Below are 18,936 nucleotides of genomic sequence, written 5' to 3'. Positions count from 1 at the left end.
ATGAGACTCCAAACATTATGCGAACGCATTAAAAACTCTGAGTTAAGTGTCAAAGAGTTTTTAACTCAAGTTGGAAACAATATTAGGACACGGCCAAGGTTATAGGCTTTTTATTTAATTTTTTTCATTAATTTTTGTGTTCTTATCATATACATTTGTCATTAACATTGATTGATTGAACATATCTTTGAACATGTTTATATATTTTTATTTTAGTTTTTTATTTTGAGTTTACAGGCTTCAACTGCTATGGTTATTAGCCAACATGGTTATTTTTGGAATATTTATAAGAGTTAAGTGTCGAAGAGTTTTTATTTAATTTTTTCATTTAATAAAATATCATTCGTATTATGTAATATTGTTGATGTAGTATAATTATTAATTATATAAATATAAATTTTAATATTTTAAAACTTTTAAAATTTTTACCAGACTTTTTTCGCCGGACTTTTAGGTATAATATCCATACATAAAACATATAATACATTAACGTCACCGAACAAAAATATATATTAATCATTTACGATTTATACAAATTTTAAATTCATAATTTTTTGACTTGCAGGATATTTACATAGGTTATAGTACATTGGTGTCGATTGGATAGTTTCATGTAAGCATACCGATTTTACTGTATTTAGTTTTTGGTGTTGGAAAAACTGTTGCCAAACGTTTTGAATCTCGGTCACTGCAACACACTCATGTCTTGTTGGTTAAAAAAACGTATATACAATTTTGTCGGATTGTTATGCTCTTATAAACGAGCATTTATATAATATATGCTTAAAAAATATGATAATAACGTTATACACTTTACAGTATGTACGCAGGCAGCAGACGTGCGATATTATGGAATCATCACATAATAATATTGTTATCTTTATTGCGATTCTCATTCAGGTTTTTCATACCGCACAATCGCAATAAAACGTTTATTTTACGAAAACAATTGATTGGAAATCGTAAACAGCGTCGCAGCTACGTCTAACCTCAGCGGTGGTTATAATTTAGTTTTTATTTTTATATTTTAGCGGGTTTACGTAAAAACATATTATTGTAATAAGGTGCGAAACTGTGAAAGTGCGATGGAGCATGATTCATTCGCCTACCTAATAATAATGACACATTTAAAGAAGTCTGGGTGAATCAAGGGGACTTGGGCCGTGAATGTGATAATGGACGGCATAAGCATTCGTTATTAGTTATTACTATCATCATCATCATCATCATCATCATCATCATCTTCATTATTATTATTATAGCCGTCTTGGCGTCTTCCTAGTTGACCATTCGTGCGGTGTGTGCGCCAAGCGGTTCGGAGAATGATAACGCGTTTAAGTACCGTTCGATAAAATAGACGAGCCAAATGTAATATATAGATATATATATATATGTATTATGTATATACCGAACACGTCTCCATCGCACGACTGATAGTGTACGTGTTATCAGTCGTTCGGCGGGCGCCCGTCAAGGTTTTTCGGCGGTTAGTGACCTCCCTTCGACTAAAAAACAATCCGGCAATATTAATATATTATTATTATGTGTATCGTACTATCGTCGTCAGACGACTTTATATGATATATATATAATAAACTAAATACTTTTATATATAATAATATAAACGGCACTATAGTATATACTGCACACACACACACACTATATTATGATAATATTATACTCTCTGGCGACGACGGTAGAACCGGTTAACGGGTCTTCGGTCCAAGACCGGCAAAGTACACATGCCGAGTGCTGTTTGCTCGCTAAGGCGAACTTGAGCGGAAGGATGAGGGGAAACAATAATAAAAAAAAACACTGCGTACCTATTATATATACCCTCACCGTCGCGACTGCGAGTGGCAGCTCTCGCGTGTAACGCGATAACAGGTCGCGAGAGTTGAATTTTTTTTGTATTATTTCGTGTATCTCACACACGCGTGATGTTAGGATGAATTTAACGGGCCATCGCGCACGGTCTTATTCTTGTTGACTGTCGTCGTTATTATTTTTGAATTTCGTTTTATTACAATAACAGTTTAATATTAATATACCTATTACCTATATGGATGCAGGCCGCATAGGTCTTGTCGCAAGCCTGCAGTGGCGATTACTGCAGTTTCTATTCGCCTACACGTGATTTTGGATAGGTACGCACGTAATATGTGTTGACGGCGGTGTCATCGATTTTTTTTTCGTGGGGTGCAGATGACGACGGATCCCCTCGAAATAAGCTTTCGTCACCGTCGCACGTCAACGCGATTTTCAAAGTATATAGGCACTCGCGGTGCATACACGTCGTGTTATAGGTATATGCGTTCACACATGTGTACCCAATGTCATAGACTGTCACACGACATTTTGTCATATTATTATAAACTGTTATTATCACCGTCATCCGTCCACGATAAGTATAGATGCCTCCTGTATAGGTGTACAATATTATGATATATTATTATAATAAACGCACTGACGTGCGTTTTGTGAAATATCGTGTACGCAATCATATCTTATAACATAGTATTCGTAATCGACTTATGTGTCCAATAATAATACGTCATGATAAATTATAATTTTATTATATTATATTTTGTGGTCGAGTTTTACAATGTCACAGTCGCCCGTGCCGAGGACCTACCCTAAAACCACGCGTGTATTTTTTATAATGAGCGTTTTCGGTGTAATATATTATTATAACATTTTATATATCTAATATAATAATATCGTATCGCGATACTCGTTATTTTGTTCGTGTTACGACTCGTTGGAAAATGTTTAAAAAACTCCACCCCCTCAGACGGCTTTTAACGCGACCGTTTTTTTTTTTTACGGTCGCGTATAAATCATAATACGAATCGTTTCGGCGATAACCACTAATGTAGCCTGCGAGAGGCGAACCGATTCCCGTCGCACCAGTATATATTTTATTTACACATCATATTATTAATATTATTTATGTATAATTTAACATACATACTCTGAAATCGATGCATATCGCATATCATTTCATCACCACACATACACATCCGTATTCTATATTTTTAATAAAATATATTTTTATATGTGACTAATATTATTCTATGTTTCTCACAATTATATTATTATATTCGCCAAAATGTTCACACTACACACATACATGTTGGTATTTCCAAGACTTCATCTAAACGAACGATCATTATAATTTTAGTACTATAATGATTTGAATACATTTTATACGTTATAAATTGTAACTATTCTAAGTTACTCTGTTTCTAGTTTAATTTTTATAATATAATCCTATTCTTCAGTTTAATGTCTATATAATATTATGTAAGTATTTTTGTTTTCTGATTCATTGGTAAACTATTTGGACGAATATTCAAAATGTAAGACTTATTTAATTAATGTAGGCAGTAGGCACCTATACTATATTAATTTATAAAAAAAGTTTGAACAATTTTTAGATGTTTTAGATTTATATTTAACCATTAGAATATAATCTACTGCAGTTAATGCATATACGGTAATGTTATATAACGTTCGTTGACATTCATTTGAACCTTTAAAGGATGCAAAACTAAATTTTATTCGAGATTTTGAGTAAAATAAAAAATTACAATAGTCTTTGTGTACATTATTTCATGTATATTATATAAATCAAAGAATATTACTGAGGTGTAGACAAATTTTTTATTGACCAAAACATAATTCATCGCTAGTTGTTGTAATACCGATAATATTGTAATTTAGATGTATGTATAGGTAGGTTCGAATCCTATAAATAATCGTTTCACCGTATCTCGGAGATAGGTATAGGTACCTATATACCGACTTCGTTCGTATTTGAAAAAAATATCGTTTTAATGTTTTTTTCGTGATTTATACTTCTGAAACATTTTTCAATGTTAAATCCATCTACCGCATTTTTTTGTCGTGAAGGTAAAAAAAGAACTGACTCAATAATGTTGTCTAACCAAGTGAAGAACATATAATAAATTGCATACACGCGGCTGTTATATTATGTTTTGATTTTTTCGCTTGTTACGAACTCGTTTTGCCTATTTAAGAAACATGAGACATTACACAGAGTTTACACAGCGCGTATTGTATTGGTTTTTTTCACAAGCATTATTTCCGGAGCTTTTTTCAGATTAAGCGCTCTCCGTACCTATATCGTCGACGTTTATACCTATTGGCGCACTATACTTATGTGACCAATCTTTTAATACCGTTTACTGTTTTCATACCAGTTTGTAGGTGAAAAAATCATCTACTGTGATCGCGTATATGATGCATGCTTTACTTGTTTAAGCTATAATTATTATTAATTATAATATTAAAGAATAAAAATAAATTCATATTTTTAATATACAATATTATGATGTGGTAAAAATTAACGCCTCAATCAATAAAAATGTGCACGTTTAATTACATCATGATCACCGTCAATCGTCATCACCTCATTCGCAGATAAACACACAACTTACAATAGGTATTAATAATGTGTACAGAATAAACATATCCATTCATTTTCCTGTATGCAGGATGGCTATTTTCCAAATCGTTTTATAACTTCGCAAAATGGTTACACAATAGACTATATTATTATGTTCAGCGTTTACGGTTTATTGTCCAACGATGTTTGTATTATTATTATTATTATTGTTATTATTTTACTATTATAATTATGACTATAGTAGCTGTAAAGTTCATACTTGTCGCTAGAAATATTAACCACATCCCTAAAATACAATAGTTGAAAGTAGGAATAAATAACAATCGTATATTATATTAGCTAATAGGAGTATACTATGAATTTCAAATACGTAAATTAAATTTAAATATCTTTTATTCCATAATTTAAAAATAGAAACTGTAGGAATAATATTAATATTTATATGTATAGCTTCCTAAAAAATGTAAATTTCACTTCAATAGAGCTTCATATTAGTAATACATGCGAAATTCACAGTAATTTTTTTGAAAACATTTGTAAATAAGTTAAGTTTTCAGTAAAACAATGTAATAAAACAAGATCAGAATATTGAGTAAACGAACATCTTATAATTTGTTTGAACGGATACCTAATACCGTTATTACTGTTTATAAATATTACGTTTCAAACACACTTGTCCAGGCCAGGTGTCTCTGGCCATCTAAACCACCTAAAACTCTGAACGCGCGCGAAGAATTTCCACTTTAAATTGAATCATAATAATTATTCATATTATAGCAGCTGATACTCTAATAATGTGGTCGTATAGTTTGCACATACATAATTTGCAGCCGTGTTTGCGTTCAAAACTTTATTAACGCGCATATAGATGGCACATGACCCCGCGAACCGCTATTGTGCCCTCCGATTCCATTTGGGTCGACAGAGAACTACCAAAGCACACAATGAAGTCGGTGACTAAAGGCCGACGTCGATTGTGATTGAAGGGTGTATTATAATATATATATATATATATATATAGAGTTACCGATTTACACAACTTTGTATCTATATAAGCTCACACATGACCGCATTGGCTTGTAAATATGTATACATAGATGACAATGCGTCCAATTTATAGACCGAAATATCGCGCGTATAATATGTCGTTTGGTGTATATCAAAGAGTTAGTCTATATATGCTGAACTCGCGGGGGTTAAATTACTGTGGAGACGTCTCGGTAAATAGCTCGCCTCGACGGTGTACATAATTTATGCGTTATTTCATATTAATTGAATTTCGTGAATTTCACGGAGAACATTCTTAGTATGTCCACTCGATCGATTATGACCGCATATAGACGCAGTGTTATTGAATGTATCTTGTGGTATAATTATTATATAATTAATTAGTGATGATAGTTGTAGGTAGTTGTAAGTATACACACTTCACATTATACAGTAGTAATATATATTATACAGTATACACATTATAATATTATATTTTATACGTGCGCGTGCCGTGTTGTTGTAACGTCTAGATTTCGTACTCAAAACGTTGGTATATATATATATATATATATATTACATTGTACATACTGCGTAGAAATAATATATGGTCCTGGATCTCCCACGAGGATTTAATAGTTTAAAGTGATGTGGCGTAATAGAGGTTTCATCATATTATTATTAATCCCCGCACCACTCGAAAAAAGTAAATCTTCGTAGGGCAACCTGCATATGGGAAATTATAATCTATATTGTGGTGCACTGCATATTATTACGCACAGCAGTGGTGGATATATACAAAGGCCGAGTAGAGGCCCTCCTGAAGCCCCACTGTATCCTCGTTTCAGTGGTTTATTTCTCGTATGTATATTAGTTAATTAACAAAAATATGCAACAAACTTTATGGTGGTACCAATACAATACCAACTTGATTTGTCATTATGATCACTTTTTAAAGTTACAAGTATTTAATTTATATCTAGGTATAATGTTTATACCTATCTATACGTAAAGCCTGGTAAATTTATACCAATAAATTCATTTTCACCAAAAAACTAGTGAACCAAACATTTTTACGGGGTTGATATTTTTTATAACATAACAATAGGTATAGTATGGTTGATATGAAACTTAATTTTGACTAAGAATAGAACAAATGTCAATAATTATTGACTCAGTTTTTTTAGTTTTGGACAATCTTCAAAACGTAATATTGCTTATTATATTGTATTTTCTAATATTCATATCAAATTTATTTTACTATTTGCATAATATTATATTACCAATAGGTAGGTAAACTCAGTATAAATTATTAACCGTTTGCAAAACTAATTTTAACAGTGCGACATGTTCTTGCATATATTTGACTTTTAGTATTATGTTTTTATTCTCAACTATAAAGTTTAAGAAAGAAGTTTCAAACTAAACTATATGTATATTATGTAAAAAATCTAAAGTCATAATGGACTTATTTATTTAAGTTTTTTATAAATGTATGCCATAACGGCTTATTAAAATATTTTAACATTGTAGTTCTATAAACTATTATACATTCGTGAAAGTAGTAAGGAGAGGTGTTCTTATGGCTAGATACTCTACTGAAGATATTATATAAATTTACCAAATTTACGTAAATTTTACAATTTTTGTTATTTAGGTGAATATTTTGTGTCTAGCTCACCCCTTTTATAATTTCTAGATCCACCCCTAGCTGACGCATAAAGTGCACTGTGGTTCAATGTAATGTAAACCATGAAGAACGCCATGAGCGTTGTCAAATTACTTATAATTAATATAAGTCATGCATTGTACATAATATAGTATAATGTATATTAAAATTGTTTGATATTGCAGAGTGTAGGCAGTATAATATGCAAGTAGGTAGGTATATGTAATATGTATATATAGTGTTTCATGAAAATTCTTACGAAGTTTTCGACGTCTGTGGTGGAGAGTGCGGTGAAATCCAGCACATCGCTATCACCAAGGGAGCCTTTGATCAAAGCGTCACCGTTTCCCCTCCACGCGGTGGAAAAAAAAACTTAAAGAAATAAATTATGTTACGATGTAAAAAGATCATTTCAACTTTATATTTATTCGACAACAATATAATAACATATTTTTAGTGCCATTACACGTGCCGCATTTGGTTCCGGGCAGAATTATTATTATTATTATTATTTGCAAAAAGTATAATAACTATACGTTATAATAGTGTAATGTATATGTGTCGACGGTACATAATATTATAATATACACATTATTATATACGCACACTCGTGAGCCGTTGAATAAAATTCGGAAACATTTCTTCTCCGAACTGCGATTCGGTGACGGTTGAAGGGATGGGTAACCAAAAACATTAGGGACGACGGCGTTGACACGGACGGGGATAAAACCTAACAACAACAATAATAATAATAAGAGTAATATAAGCCCGTCAATCAAAATCATTTATGTTTATTATTTATTTTCATCGCGATTCCCTTGTATCTGCAGTCTATTGTTCGTCGCGTTCAAAAAGGGCCGCCTGTACAACTGTGAAAACGCAGGTAGGTGAAGCGTAAACTGTATGCCAACTGCCAATTATTATAATTTAATATTATTTTTGAAAATATTTATCAAAGAATACTATACACAATCTGTAAATATTATTCTTACAATAAGAGTATAGGCATGTGAAGGAAAGATTTATGCACGCAGAATGCATGAAATATAGAAGTCATCCAGTGGTGACTGGTGATCGAACTCCGTAAGATAATATAAACGAGAAAACGAAAGACGAAAACATTTTTATATGAATATAAATACTGTTAGCGAAAAACAACACACTCGGAAAACATTGCAGACAGCCGCAGCTGCTGGAAATTTGCAAAATAGAAATATTCTACAAAAACAATAATTACCAGGGGTATTCCTATATTCTATATAGGAATGAAATTAAGGATGGGCTAGATAACCTATTCGGATAACATTATAAATCATCATATAAATATAAATTAAATACTCGTAGGTACCTTTAAAAAGCCATAAATTAGTATCGTTGGAACTATATTATGGATATAACACACGAGACACATACTATTATACTTAACACTTATATAATATATTACTCATTTTTCAATTTTTGTAAACGAAATAATAACCTAAACTTGAAATAACCTTTGAAATAGTATCAAAAGAAAAGTCTTCAGTCCCCATTGATCTGCAGTTCGTTATGTATTTTCAACGACCGATGACAAAGTGACATAATACTATGCCATTTTGATTCCGTCCGCATTTACAATAAATCTGTTATTATGCTTTTTGATAGACTTAAAAATCGAACAGAGCATATTGTATGTCCAAGTATGGTAGCTGATATTTCGTGAATGCAAATTTGTATTCAGTAAGTGTATAGGTATCCTACAAAATTGTGATCTGCAGCAGAAAATATTACACAAAAGTGTGACGTTTCGATTTGATAAAGTTTTTCGGATCGACTAAATACCAAGTCATTTATTAAGTGCCTATATATTATTACGTTGGGTGTGGCCAAAAACTTGAACTCTCTTAAAATTAAAAAAATCCAGTCAATTACTTACACAGCTTATTGTTTAATTTTATATTTACCATTTTAAGTATTTTAACGATAACCTACAGTTTGTACAATTCTATCAGAATTAAAAATATAAATTTTATCGGACGAATAAAAAGACAAAATCCTATAAGTATAGTAATTTTTTCTACCGCAACTATCAAGCCATTCAAATCTGATTATATCCGTTCTTGTATTTGACACTACTCTAGGCAATCCTAGAGAAAGTAGTGCAGGGATTTAAATTTTAAATTGTCATTCGGAAAAAAATAAAATGTTGATGTGTCATCATATAGATGACTGATTTTTCATAAATTCCGGGTCATGTCAGGTATTATAATATCACATAAATTACAGCTTATAGTAAATAATAGATTTACAGGTCGATTAGGAAAAGTAAAGATAAAATAAAGTTCGAAAAATGTATACATTATACGTTGGCGTGTGTATTATTATGTTCGTCACCGCTGCCTTGTGAGTAGGAAAAGTGGTGGAACCGAATCACGTGAATAATAATTGGTACTCGTTCAATAATTATATCGACTGAATTCTATGTAAGAGTCGCGCGGTTGACAAAATATATTACGACTATATCGTTAAATCACACTTACATCAGTGCACCGAACGTACAATAATTATAATAATAGAGAATATATTATACTGTCGCCGTCGGTCGTAACACGTCTTTTTGGACTTTTGAAAAGACCACCTGGACTCGACGACGTCGACGAGGGGTTGACGTAACCCGCGCCACTAGCTTGTATATAATACTTTGTATTATTATTATTATTATATACATGTACAAGAAAGTGTGTGCGTATAATAGCAGCAGCGCCGCGTGTACACGCGTATTTATCGTCTTCGCTGCAAAGGCCCTCGCGCGCCTGTTTTGCAACCGACTTTTATACATCCCCTCCTGCAGACCGGTGGTAGCGGAGGACCGCTCTCCCTCCGTCGTCGCTCCCCTTTGCCGGACACTTTTTTTCTCCCGTGTGCACATTATTGTACACGTACACATTGCAGTGCCTATATATATAATATGCGTAATGATATTGTAGGTATAAACGCTGCACTTATATACACATATTTATAATATATATATACTGTACCGAGCTGTATAGTCGTCGGTTGCAGTTGTCGCTCTCGTCGTCGTTATATAATATAATATTATTACTGTTATGAAACCGGCTGCCGCGCCCCCTTTGAGGCTCCCTCGCCCATCATGCCGGCGGGTACCCATGTCCTTTTTTTCCGTCCCCACATGCACACGTGCGACGTGCCCCGTTGCAATTCAACACGGCGCGGTCGCAAGCCAAATGTACGTGTGCGCGTTCCATTTTCACCGACCCAGTGGGTTATTTGTATTTACCGCCGCCGCCCAGTTTCAGACTAGGAGGGTTTTGCGTGTGGAAAACCACTGCAAGAGTGTGTGTGTGTGTGAAATATTGCTAATCGCTAATGAAATATTTAATATTGAATTTTTGTCCATAGGCATGTGTCTAAGTCCACTGCACGCCTTATCATATGAGTATACGACGAGTATAGTACTTTTTATCCATTTAAATTAGCTCTTAAACCTTCTGAACGTGTTATATTAAAACAATTTCATGCCGCATAGCATTATTTGCTGCAGGTTTGAACGGAAAATATTAATCTATCGCTCACGTAACAGCTCAGAAACAAAAAAAGTGTATCCAGCTCAAAAACATATCCATGTTAATATAATTATATAGGCATGAATATTGTTGGCATTTGATGCGGCATGCTAAGGTATATTTAGCCAACGGAAAGTGAACAATATCGTATTTTCTGTGATTTCAGACCTACAATAATAATCTGTACAATACCTACAAGCCAAAAGCTATATAAATGCTTTTCCATTCTTTCTGTAGTTTAATAATGTTCTTATATAATATTATGACTTATGAGCTTATATTACTAGATTTGCTTATCCCACCCCTTTCACATTCATAATTTTTTCGAACTTCGTAATTTTTACAATTTGGTAAGACATAGTAGGTATTAGCGTTTAAGTTGTTTGTAGAAATCAGTATTTGTGTATTTCTAAATACCTATATGTCTAAAACCAAATTATAAGAGTAGTTTTTACTACCACAAGTGTGTGTATTCAGTATTGTTAAATTATTCGTTGGTTTATGAAATTGATTTCATTTCTAATATCCTTAATAGTATTTCTAATAATTGTTGATTGTTGTTTTTTAAACAATATTTGATTTATGTTTTTAATTTGATGCATTTTTTAATAAATTTTTTATTTTATTTTAATTATACGATAATATTATTATAGAATAATATGTCATATTGTTCATTTGTGAATTAAAATTGTATTTTATACTTTTATATTAAATAATATTGTTATTAGGTTGACGATAAAATATACTTTTTTTGACAACCTTAAAAGGGTTTAAAAAAGTTGACATATTTTATAGTATATTTTTATTTTTATTTTATTTTATTGTACAAGGATACTTCATTAAAAGGTACGTTTAACACACCAAGAATATTTGGAACATTGTTATAAATATAATTACCATGTAAGAAATAATTAAGAAAGTGTCAAACTTCATGAAACGTGTTTTATGTTATTGACACATCTATTGTGAAAAAAAATTAAAACTATTGTTCCGGAAATATGTCAAAGACTGTAAGAAGACTTTGACTCTTTTTGATTAAATATTACACACTACTTTTTTTGAATCTTTGCACAATATAAGCAACAAAAAACATCTTTGATGTGATGCATTCAAGGATGCCTTTTAAATTGCAAAGAATTTAAAGTGACGAGGATGGTAAGACTTGAAGAGGGTTGGAATTCTAACGGGCATAAAGTGAGCAAAATATTATGGATGTATTTTATATTTTTTAAGAAAAAAATCAATGTTTTCCAACGAATTCATTTGCTGATACAAGTACAGATTTGAAATATTTAACTAATTGGTGAAACGTAAATAACAAAAAACATAATTTGATTTAAAAGAAAATTTAATATTACTTTGGCATTTTTTTCTGATAAAATGAATAATATTTATGAATTTTTATCAACGATAATATTTAAACATTTTAAATTATCTGGCCGATTAATTATTCTGATTCGACTATAGATTTTCACGAGTTTGCGATATTCAATGCACTGAATAACATATAATTTATAATATTACATAAGACGTACCTATGGATGTATTACAATAATGATAATATAATGTCTACATAATATTATGATATATTTGGGGACGGAGTGGTAAAAAATATGATATATTATATACAACCAACATAGGTATATACCACATATAATCGTATTTTAAATTATTAATTATGAATTATGATTAATTATTGTCATATCGCAGTTTTCGACCGGTTAACAGAGATTTGTTGCAACTTAAAAATGCTGTATATCGTGATACGCAAATATAGCTAAGTAGGTATACTACAATAATATTGTACACTCTACAATATAAATGGTAGGTAGTTCCTAAAAACCGACAAAATATTATTATTATTATTGTCCGGAGGATATTATTATTATGTTTTGCCAATAAAACCCGTTCAAGTGTGCGAGTGTGTTTTCAAAAGAGCCACAAAAACCGGCGGAGACGTTGTTTGTTCGTGTGGCGAGAGATTCCGATGAGGAGGACTATATGCACACAATAATAATAATAATAATAATAATATATTGTAATAATAATAACCCTGTGTAGTAATACACAATATTATATGGGTCCGGGTAGGGGGGGGGGGTCGTTGTGGTATTATATTATATTCAATATTGTATTATGTTGTAGTGCGCCTGCTGTTTTCGCCACGTCACGAAAAGAATTCGTCGGCGGCGGTTTTGAGTCTCGATAAACACCTGTCTAGTGAGCAGGCTGTCCTCTGACGCTGCAGCGGATGCGGTGAAAGCGACGTTGGACGCGCGTCCTCACTCCTCAGCTGAGTCGCGGGGCACCCGGCAACACCACTATTTAATAGTGTAATGTTTTGCGTGTCTTAGGTACTTATATCAATTTAACTTGTAAGTTTTTATTAATATTAACGATAACGCAATTTATCATCACTCTGACTATTATTTTTTTATTATTATTATACAGTGTTATCTCGAGGGCACAGCTCCTCGTCGCCATCGGGTGATCCATCGGTACATACGTGATGTGTTTTCGTCGTTTTGGTATACGACAGGTGAAACCGCCTAAACAATTTTTTTGATGATCACGTTCACGTGCGCTGCCGCAGGACGTATACGAACGACTTACCGACGGATAAGTCGAATAAGAGTGGGATAGAAAAAAATCATCTTATCTCAAGATTGGAGTTCTCGGAGAGCGCGTGAAAAAAAACACGTCTTTATTTTGTATTTAAATTTGATAGTAATTTATGTCACTATACTGTCTACAAATTATTATACTGCGTGTAAGAAAAACATTTTTGTACACCGTATATAGGGTGATCCATTTAACGCAAGGCGTTCATGAGTATCTTGTGTTAAATGGATCATTCCGTGTATTTTGCTTGTCGTCGTCGTCGTCGTAGTAAAATCAAATGTGATCGTAGACAATCGAGGTTTAGGGTAATCTAGTAAAGTTTATTATTGGCCTTTTCATAATATTTTTATAAATAAATTAGCAACTAGCCTTGAAGGGTACTATTCGGTTAACTATAATATAATAGACTGCATTATAGTTATTTCTATTGAACGCATTTTTCTATTGTTGATACTTAATAATTATCGGCCATTATGTATTTTTTGGACATTCTATATACTTATGTAACACGTAAAACTAATCGACGTCTTTCGAGTAGCTTAAGAAAACTTTTAAGTGCACTATTCGTAATATGTAGATATATATCTATGGGTACCTATATGCAATATGTAGTTTACTATAGATTTGGGAACTATCTTTTAAACTTGTCCTCGAAAACTAGTTAGAGTAACAGCAATATCTAACTATTGTGCTGAGACAATCTTTCGTTGGGTCACTTAACATAGTTTAGTTATTTCTCTAAATAATCACAATATTATTGTAGTATTGGGTCGTAGTCCGTCGAGTTTGTATGTAATTATACGTACCTATGCCAGATACCTACTCAAAACTCTACTTACACGGCTACAAATAGACAAACGTTTAAAATTCAATTAACGTTAGGCTTTGAATACATTTTCAGTGTTAAATGTATACGGTATATTGATACGGTTTTGAATAACAAACGTTAAACAATTATCTATATTGCTCCTAGTCTCCTACCAATAGTTGTTTATATTATTATCATAATATCATTATAATATATTAGAATTATACTTGATATTGATATTACACTTGAATCCTAAAAAAATATAATGTCCTAATTGCAATTACTTAAAAAAAAAGTTATGTTCGAGTTGCATTCGTTCCAATCATTACATAAAACCTATTTATTATCAAATATTAGTCGATGGTTGGAAGAATATTTGTGTACTTAATTTCCAAATTTTATGAATATTTACATATATCTACAATGTAAAAATAATAGTACAAAATATGTACATATCTATAAGTTTATTTCTATATTAAGTTATACGTACCATGTGACGTCGTTTTAATACTAAATCGATCTTCACACCGATGCACAATGCACATGCAGTAATTTGTCTCAACTATAATGCATAAAATAATAATTTCTGAGGAATTATTGGATCAAGTACGATTCAAACCTTGCCTGTTTTTAACCCGAATGCAGTTCGAACATTTTGGTTTAGGCATGGAGTGCAATTCGACAATCCCCTTGGTCCTTGTATTAATTTAAATATCTGTGTATATTTCCAAAATTAAATCAAAACACAGCGTTTAGTATGTACGTTCAGAGCTAAGCACTACGATTACTACTTTCAAATTAAAAACGCAAACACATTTTGAAAAACAGCACAAGAATAACGGTGTTTTTCAATAGCAAAGAGCTTTGAAACTAAAAGGGGATTATCAAGCAGGATAATTGCTTTTTAGGAAAAGGGTCACGGAGAAAAAGGGGCACTTTGAAGGTAGATTTGTCGTTCGTCACGAGCCACTAGACAAATAGTTAAACGTCCCCCTATAGTAATTGAAAAGGGAAACTGCCCCAAATAAGGATTAAGAACACACGCCACATATTTCTTTTCAATTTTCACAAATTCGTCTAAATACGCATATGAACAATGAACATACGAACACTCGTCGTTAATCAAAATTAATAATAGTTTTGATACAATGACATATTGAGACCTGTTGATACGCGCCTATACTTCTTATAGCGTAATCACTATAGTTCGATAATCCATATTGCTAGTATGAAGAATTTTGATAGGATTATGATGCAATGTAATGTTTTTCTTATGTAACTCCATAATTGGAAAATGTGTTTTATGGGATTCTGAATACGTCAGTGATATTTTTATTTGACTTTTTTTAAAGTTCTGATGTTTAAGGTATTTATTTGTTTAGTTAACTGTTTTTGCGATTTTTAAGGGAATTGAAATCTCAGGTCTCCTAATTAGACGTCTTATCGACTCGACTAGTACGTTTTATTTTTAATACTTTTTTTTTTTTTTTATTTATTTATAAAGTTTTCCTGACAAAAAAATCATCTAAACTTAGTTATATAAGAACAAAATTTTTTTTTTGGCTATTTATAAAAAAGATATTAACATAATATAATGTAATAATTAACTAGGTTGAAGATAAGCTACTTTAGGACATCATGGGGACGACCACGTTATTTTTAATACTGACATACCTACAATGAGAAAAAATCAGATATAGATATAGATCAGTTATAATCCTAATAATGTACCTAAATAATATCTGCAATTATATGCACGCCCGAACAAAGAATTAATAATGTTATCGAATATTTACAGTTTGATACCATATTATTGAATTTTTAAACGATTTATTGTTGTGGAAAAAAAATGAAAGATCAACGATATTAGTTTAAAATATTGTACTAAATGCACACTCCCCAATTATAGTAATACGCGTATAATAATAATTATACTCTGAATAATATACCTAATCGTTTTTTTTTTATTTTCTTTAATACAATAAAAAAAAAAACGAACGAACGCTCCGAAGAGACGTGATGTAAAAGTGTTTAGAAAAAAAAAATGCTTGACTCTTTCCATTACCTACACACACACTCTCACACACATAATATATTACAGAATATTATATTATATATACCACATCGCAGCAGATACATTATACCTACTATGTTTGTAGTACACGCCGGGAAACGGTCGAATAAACGTGTACGCACTATAATTAAAACAAGTCGTGATCCTCTTGTCAAGCATATATATACATATATATATATACGTAGGTTCGGAGGGATATATATTATTATATAATACTCTCGTATATCTATCGCTGATGGTTTATTTTATACCTATATGTACTTGTTTAATAAACACCAACAATAGCATATATATATATATACACTATGTATATACGCTATATACATATGTGTATGTGTGTATTATTCAATATACCTCCATATTATATATGTATATACACGCATAGGTATATAATATTATAATATGTGCTACATACAACTTTTAATTGGAGTGATTATAATTGCATACACCGCGTAACTATATAGCTTTATAAATAAAGTATATTCCCGTGTATTAAATGAGTATCGTGTAAAATTGGTTCTCGTAATTTTTTTTTTTTCATTTACTATTTATCTACACTGCACGTGCACTTTGCTCGTCAACGCATCTAAACGCATTGAGAACAGTTCGAATATAACAAAAATTTAATTGAAACGCAGATACAAATTAATTAATTATGCTTTTTATATTATATTATAAATTATAATATAGATATACGATATACATACTTACATAATATATATTAATACGTTTATGCCTAGAAGGCATTTAATTATGCTCTATAATTATGACAATAGTTAAGATTCTACACGTGGAGTTAATTTTCATATACTTATAGAATTGCGCGTCTCTTACACTTTTATCAATCGAAAAATCGTCACCTTCGACTCTAAGTAAAATATTCTCCAAATCACGCTATAATGTAATATTATAGTGTTAACATTTTCTATTCTACTATTAACAAAGGAATAATTTTTATAATTAGATATAATCAATAGAAAACAATTAATTATATTAAGTATATAAAATTTGTTTTTCACAATTATTTTATATTGGTAGGTACATAATTAAACTAATTGATCGCGTAATTTCATTTGATTTTATTAACTATATAGAGATATATTATACTTTTGAATCTGCAACGTCGACAAGTTAAAAATTCATTATACTATTCATAAAACCAAACGCCGATAAAGCTTTTGATGTACAAACATTTTTTTTAATGATCTCTTATAATATGTATATATATATTTTCCTATTGCCGATAAATAAATTCAATTAATACACAAAAATCGATTGATTTCCCAGTCGATTGAAACACGTTTAGGTACTGAAGGCATTGCGTGAATAGATACAGTGTAGTCCGAGAAGATTTTATATTAAAATATATATTATGGAATTTATCAAAGGAATCGATCAATAGCAGTATAGGTAGTAAGAGTGTATTTTCAAAAGCTACCTAACATAATACGTTTTGAACTTTGAAAAATATAAATGGAAGACAGTTACAGTTTCTTGGAAATGGCTCGTTTCCTAAATGTCACCAACAAACCTTGAACTAAGAATATAAGCTATTATCGAAAGGTTCGTAGAAAAGCAATTCCCATCAGCCGGAACGTTATGGGAGAAAAGGGCTATGATATTTTGTTAATATTGCTAGCATAGTCATTAGTCGTGTATATAATATATACTTATGTTAAACATATTTTTCTAATATCGAAACTAAAATTAAATTGATATTATAGAATGTTTGATTTATTGTTGCGATATTTAAAAACCGTCGATGTCACGTGTCTTATTGAACAAGACCTCATATTAAAGCTGGCAATCAGATTGGTTGTATCTCCTTATAATAATAATTATTGTATTGATTTAGATTTTGAACGAGTGCCACGTTATTAATAACGTTTCACATTTCACATCATTGATCAAATAAACTTATTTACCATTTATAATATCTGTAATATTACTATTTAAATTCATGACTTTTTTGTTCATTGGGGAATTACATTAAACCGTGTATTTTTTTCATAGTAGATATATGAGAGTGTAATTCAAGTCAAAAAGTATTAAATCCATAAAATATATTGCATCATGTAAAATAAAATACGTGTAGGTATATTAAACAATGTATATTATATGCGTATAAGCGTATAATGTTCATATTCATTCGATTTGGTATAATTAAATTATTGTTGAACAATCGTATTTCAACTTCGTAAAACGCAATCGTAATAAATCGAAATACGTCAGTCCGTCCATTATATTATAATATGACAGTCAATATAAAACGTATACAGAGTGGAGGTAATGAAAGTGTCTATTATGAAAGCTGTAACATATTCGTTGATAAAAACAAAAAATATTTATAATACGTAAAGCAAATATCCCAAAGTATATTATATTATTAAAATGGGCTCCATTTTTAATTAAAATAAAAGAATTTCATATTATGAGGGTTACCTATATACGAATTTTGTGCTATTAAAATGCAAATAATAATGAGTGAAGACAAGACCGTGAACAATATAATTTATAACTGAAAACAGTGAGCAACTGACATACGAAATATAATACGATTGAGAAAAATAACGATATTATAATAAAAATTTGTTCTTTTAAAAAACTTGTTCGACGAAAAATGCTTTATCTATACTATTTAATGTTCTAATAATCGCTGTTGCACGTTACATTAGTAATTTAGTAATTTCTACGTCCTTCAAAGTTCACAGGAAATTATTAAGTGTATTTTATTATTAAAACTATTTAGAGAAAGTTGGATCGTCTGTTTTATTTCTACGG

This window comes from Acyrthosiphon pisum, chromosome A1 (genome assembly GCF_005508785.2).
Source record: "Acyrthosiphon pisum isolate AL4f chromosome A1, pea_aphid_22Mar2018_4r6ur, whole genome shotgun sequence".
Taxonomy (NCBI): domain Eukaryota; kingdom Metazoa; phylum Arthropoda; class Insecta; order Hemiptera; family Aphididae; genus Acyrthosiphon; species Acyrthosiphon pisum.
The sequence above is the reverse complement of the archived record's forward strand: the minus strand, read 5'-3'. Positions refer to the sequence as shown.